Below are 6,901 nucleotides of genomic sequence, written 5' to 3'. Positions count from 1 at the left end.
AAGGACATCTGTGTTGTTTCCAGTTTGGGGCTATTATGAATAAAGCTGCTATGAACAGTCACGGAGAGGTTTGTGTGTGTGTGAACAGAAGTCGTCACTTCTCTGGGATCCATGCCAAGGAGTGCAATTGCTACATCATATGGTAGCTGCCAAACTGTTTTCCAAAGTAGCAATACCACTTTACATTCCCACCAGCAGTGCGATCCGATTTCTCTGTGTTCTTGCCAGCATTTCACGTCGTCACTAGTTTTTAACTTTTAGCTATTCTGATAGATGTGTAGCGATATCGTATTGTGGTTTTAATCTGAATTCCCTTAATGGCCAATAATGTTGAACATCGTTTTATGTGCTTTTTTTTGCAATCTGTGTATTCCCTTCGATGAAAGGTGTCTTCATGTCTTTTACCCATATTCTAATTGGATTGTTTTTTGCTGGTGAGTTTGGAGAAACTTTCAGACATTCTAGATGCTGGTTCCTTTTTAGATATGTGGTTTGCAAATATTTTCTCCCAGTAGCTTTTTTTTTTTTTCATTCTCTTAACAGCCTTTAGCAGAGCAAATGTTTTTAATTTTGATGACTTCCAATTTGTCAATTTTTCCTCTTATGAATTGTGCTTTTCCTTCATGTGTAATAACTCGGTGGCTCCCATAGTGTAGAAACTATGTTTTTGTCCTAAAAAATTTTATAGATTTACATTCAAGTCCGTCATCTATTTTTGTATAATTTTATAATTTTCTAATTACTACAGAAAGTTAATTTTTGTATAAATTATGAGACTTACCTATCTCATGTCTTGCTTGCTTTCCCTATACATTGAGTCTTCAGATTGGGTAGACTGAATCTTCTTTATTCTTTTTCGAAATTACTTTACTTATTCTAGCTCCTTTGCCTTTCCATATAAATTTTAGAATAATCCTGTCTATGTCTGCCAAAAAAAATCTTGCTGAAATTTTTATAGAGACTGGGTTAGGGGTGCCTGGGCGGCTCAGTCAGTTAAATATCTGCCTCTTGATTTTGGCTCCAGGGTCATGATCTCACAGTTCATGGGATTGAGCCGTGTGTCGAGCTCTGTGCTGAACACGGAGGCTGCGTGGGATTCTCTCTCTCCCTCTTTCTCTCTACTCCTCTCCCCAGCTCTCTCACTCTGTCTCTCAAAATAAACAAATAAACTAAAAAAAAAAAAAAAAAAAAAAAAAAAGGAATTAGGTTAAACCTGCGTATTGATTTTGGGAAAACAGATCCTTCCTATGAGTCTTCCGATCCATCATTATAACTCATTTATTTAAGTCTTTTTTTCATTTTTTTCCTCAGTGTTCCAACATACAAGTCCCGCATGAGTTTTGCTAGATTTATACCTACTTATTTCATTAATTAGAATGATTGTGAATGGTATTATATTTTTAACTTCAGTGTCCATGTGTTCACTGCTGGTATATAGAAATACGATTGATTTCCTGGATGTTTATATTGTCTCCTGCAAGCTTACTGACCTCATCTCTTATCATATGACTTCTTTTGTAGATTTCTTGGGACTTTCTACTAGACAGTCATGTCATCTGCAAATAGGGAACGTTTTATTCTTCGTTTCTGATCTGGGTTCCTTTTTATTTATTTATTTATTTTTTTCCTTTTCCTTCACTTATCACACTGGCTAGAACTTAGAGCATTGTATTTGTAAAGTGGTGAGAATGGACATACTTCCCGTGGTTCTTTTTTTTTTAAACGTTTATTTATTTTTGAGACAGAGAGAGACAGAGCATGAACGGGGGAGGGTCAGAGAGAGGGAGACACAGAATCTGAAACAGGCTCCATGCTCTGAGCTGTCAGCACAGAGCCCGACGCAGGGCTCGAACTCACGGACCGCGAAATCATGACCTGAGCCGAAGTCGGCTGCTTAACCGACTGAGCCACCTAGGCGCCCCACTTCCTGTGGTTCTAATGTTAGGGAGAAAGAAAGCATTTTCACCTTTAAGTAAAATATTATCCGTAGGTTTTTTGGTAAGTGTTCTTTATCAAATTGAGGATGTTTCCTTCTGAGAGTTTTTTAATCATGGCAGGGTGTTTAATTTTCTCAAATTTTTCTTCATTAATTGATATGAACATGTGACTTTTCTTCTTTTAGTCTTCATCTGTCTTTAGGTAGATTACATTGATTCGTTTTTGAATATTGAAACAGCCTCGAATCCCTGAATAAATCTCACTTAATCATGGTGTATAATTCCTCTTATATATTACTGAATTTTCTTTGCTAATACTTTGTTAAGGATTTTTACATCAATATTCATGAGAGATATTTGGTCTGCATTGTTTTTGGTCTTTGTCAAGTTTTGGGATCATGGTAATATTGGCCTATGAAAAAAATTGGGAAGTCTTCTATTTTCTGGTAAAGATTGTGTAGAATTTGTGTTACTTCTTAATCAAACTTTTATTAGAGTTTTCTAGTGAAAACATGTGGGCCTGGTGATTTCTTTTTTGATAGTTTTAAAATTATGAGTTCAGTTTCCTCAGCAGTTTTAGAATTATTCAAGTGATCAATTTGATAGTGGGTGGGTTGTGGTAATTTATGTTTTTCAAGGACTTGGTCCGTTTCAACTACGTTGTAAAATAAATATTTGTGTTCATAGCATTTATAACAGTGTTGTTCATAGCATTCCCTTATTATCCTTTTTGATTTCTGCAGAGTCTGCAGTAATATCCCCTGTTTCATTCCTGATATTGGTAATTTGTGTCTTCTTACTTTTTTTTCCCTTTGTCAGCCTTGCTAGAGATTTATGAATTTTATTGATTTTTTTAAAAAAGAATCAGCTCTTTGTTTCACTGATTATTGTTTATTCTGCTTCCAATTTTATTGATTTATGCTATTACATTTTTACTTCCTTCCTTCTGCCTATTTTGTGTTTATTTTGTTCTTTTTGTTATAGAGGCTCGAGAGAGGAGCTTAGATGACTGATTTGAGACTTTTTTCTCTTTTTTAATGTGTTCATTTAGTCTATAGTATTCCCTCTTGTCATTGCTTTAGCTGTTAACGCACAAATTTTATGTTACACTTTGTTTCTACTCAGTTCAGTATATTTTTAAATTTCCCTGGAGACTTCCCCTTTGACCCACTGATTATTTAGAATGTTGTTTAGTTTTCAACTGTTTGGAAATTTTCCTGTTATTGATTTTTAGTTCTTTCTTTTCCTATTTTTGATTTTCTACTTTCTTTCTGTTATTAACATCTAGTTTGGTTCCATTGTGGTGGTAGAATTTACTGTCTATTATTTTGTTTCTTTTAAATATGTTGAAGTTTATTTGATGACTCACAGTGTGGTATATACCTTGGCATATGTTCTGAGGGCAGTTTAAAAGAATGTGTATTCCACTGGTGCTGTGTGGAGAAATCTATATGTGTTAACTAAATTTTGCTGATTGGTGATATTATTGATTTTTTCTGTATTCCTGTTGATTTTCTGCCTAGTAGTTCAATCAATTGAATTTTCCAACTATAATTGTGGATTTGTTTATTTCAACTTTTGTTCTGTCAATTTTTGCTTTTATGTATTCTGCAGTTCTGTGGTTTGGTACACACACATTTAGGATTGCTTTCTCTTCTTGGTAGATTGATCTTTTAGAATTATATAATGTCCTCCTCTTTTCTGGTAATTTGCTTTGCTCTGAGGTCTATATTATGTGAGACTGATATAGCCACTCCTGCTTTCTTTTCACCAATGTTTGTATGATATATCTTTTCTGTCCTTTTACTTTCAACCTGCCTATGTCATTTATTTGAAATGCGTTTCTTATAAACAGCATATAGTTGGGTCATGCTTTTAATCTACTCTGCCATTTCCTGTTTTTTAATTGGTGCATTTAGAGCATTTATATTTAATGTAGTTATTGATGTGTCAGGGCCTAAGTCAAATATTTTATTTTTAATTTTGTTCTCTGTTTTTAATTTTTCTGTTTACTTTTTCCTGCCTTCCTCTGGGTTACTTGAAAATTTCTAAGGAATTCTATTTTGATTTATCAAAGTGTTTTTGACTGTATCTTCTTGTATAGCTTTTTTTATTGGTTGTTCTAGGTTATATTATATACAAATAACTTATCACAATCTTCTAGTGTTATCATTTTACCAGTTCCAGTGATATGTAGTAATCTTATCTCCTTTATTTCCCTTTACCCTGCCCTATGTATGGAATAATTATCATAAATATATCTTCTACATACATTTAGAATTACATCATAAAGTGTAATAAATTTTCTTTAACCATCAAACATAATTTAGAAAACTTAAGAGGAGGACACTCTACTGTATTTAACCATATTTTATTCTCTCTCACATTTTTTTTTCTTTCCTATTATTCCAAGATCCATCCCCCATCCATTCATCTATCCATCCATCCATCCATCCATCCATCCAGTTAGTTGGTTAGTTAGTTAATAGAAATTCCCTAATTCTTCTAGGGTAGATCTAATGGTGACAAATTCTCTTAGTTTTCCTTCATTTGAGAATGTCTTGATTTTCTCTTCATTCCTGAAGGATATTTTCACTGGGTATAATATTCTGGGTTTATGGTTCTTTTGTTTCAGCATTTGAAAATAATATGTCATTTACTTCTGGTCCTCACATTTCTAATTAAATATCTGGTTTAATCAAAATTGTTTTCTCTTTATAGATAAGATGTTGTTTCTTTCTGCTTCCAATTTTCTTTGTTTTTAGTTTTTGGAAATTTCACTATATTGTGTTATAATGTGGATTTCCTTGGGTTTATACTGTTTGGAGTTTGCTCAGCTTTGGAGGGAATTTTGGGGCATTATTTCTAGGACTACTTTTTCAGCCCTACCCTTTCTTCTCCTTTCGAGACTGCAGTAGTACATCTGGGTGGCCCAGTGGTTTAAGCATCTGACTCTTGATTTTGGCTCAGGATATTATCTCACAGTTGTGAGACTGAGCCTGATGTTAGGTTTTGTGCTGAGCATGGAGCCTGCTTGAGATTCTCTCTCCCTTTCTCTGTGCCCCTCCCCCTGCGTCTCTCTTAAAATAAATAAATACACATTTAAAAAAAGATCTCAGTGACACAAATGTGAGATCTTTTGTTACAGTTTTACACATTTCTGAGATTTTTTTTCTGGTGATTTTTTTTTTCCATTCTATTTTCTTTCCGTTGTTCAGATTGGGTGATTTCTATTGTTCATTGATTGTTTCCTCTGTCTCTTCCATTCTACCTTAGACCCCATCCACCGAGTTTTTGTGTGATATTGTATTTTTCAGTTCTAAGATTTCCATTTGGTTTAACTTTAGATCTTCTGTTTCTTTGCTGAGACTTCCTATATTTTTATGTTTCCAAGCATGTTTCTAATTGCTTGCTGAGTCATTTTATGATGGCTACTTTAAATCTTTTCCAGGTAACTCTAACATCTGTGTCATCTTGGTGTCCCCTATTGATTGTCTTTTCTCATTCAGGTTGCGATCTTCCTGCTTCTTGACATGACGAGTGAGTTTTGATTTAAACTTGTATATTGGGGCACTATATTATAAGACTCTGGATTTTATTTAAATTTTGTATCTTGATAGGCCTTCTCTGATGACTTTTGAGCAGGGAAATGGGGTAAAGTATCATTATTGTCAGATGGTAGTGGAAATCCAGGTGTTGACTCGACCTCTGTTAATAACTGGGGAGAGGGCTTCCTCTTTACTGCTGAGTGGGTGAGGGTTCTGGCTCCCCAGTAGTCTTTTCTCACCCCCAGTAGTCTTTTGCTGATACTACCCTGGCTGGGAGGGGCAAGGGAGCCTCATTACTGCTGTTTACATGGACTCCAGTGACACTGTAGGGGAAGAGTGGCCTCATAACCACTGAGCCACGGTGAGCAAACTGACTCTCCATATTCTTCATTGATATCACTTACCAGAGAGGGGTAGTGTGGTTGCCTTGTTACTGCCTCTTGGGGGCTCTCCACATAGTCTCCACCTCCCTACTCAGCCTTCTCGGACACTCTGGAAGGGGGTTTGGGACAAGGCTGGAAATCTAGGCTGTTTACATTTGCTTGTGTGGGTGAGGGTGGGCCACAGTTTTTTCTGGGGTGTTTGGCTAAATGAGAGTTATTATTGTGTAGAAGTTTTCTGCTTTGCTATGTTGCCCCCTTTCTTTTATTTAGAGAGAGCAGGCTTTGCTGGGGTTCTTTTTATCTGCATCCATTGCCATTTCAAGATTGTCGGCTTTCTCAGCTCCAAGTTTGGGATATATGAGTGTATTAGTTTGCTAGGATATATATAACAACGTACTACAAACTGGGTGGCTTAAACAACATACCCCAAATTTGGGGTGCCTTATCCATCAAGGATAGTATCTTCAATGAAATAAATGCACGTTCTCCAAAATGAAGCAATTGTGTTTGGCCATTAAATCCTATATTTTCTTCAGTACTCATATTTTTCATATTCAAAATAGTGACATAACTATGTGTATGTTTTCCAAGCTCTGAGATATTCTTGATTCATGTTTGTTTTTTTAAACAACTGTGTTAAGATATGGTTGACATACAGAGTGCTGTACATATTTAATGTATATAATTTGACAAATTTGGAGAAAGTATGCATCCAGGAAACCATCACCACAATCTGTCATAAACATATTCTTTGTCTTCAAAGGATTCCTCCCACATTATTTTTGTTGGTGATTATTTTCAGAGCTTCATGTGTATGTATGTGTGTATACACTATATACATATACATCCACCCAAGTACATGTAGATACTCCCCAAATTCTTGGGTTCAACTCTTATTCATATAAAAACCTTTGGTTGTAGATTAAACTTTGTATGTGGCAAACTTTGTATTTGCAGCCAAAGAGCTGTTTTCGTTCGGTTACTCATAATTTTATCCATCAAAATCATTTGAGAATGACTCATCAAATAATTG

The sequence above is a fragment of the Panthera pardus genome, unplaced genomic scaffold (genome assembly GCF_024362965.1).
Source record: "Panthera pardus isolate Hobbes unplaced genomic scaffold, ASM2436296v1 HiC_scaffold_12, whole genome shotgun sequence".
NCBI classification, from domain to species: Eukaryota; Metazoa; Chordata; class Mammalia; order Carnivora; family Felidae; genus Panthera; species Panthera pardus.
This window is presented reverse-complemented; position numbering follows the sequence as displayed.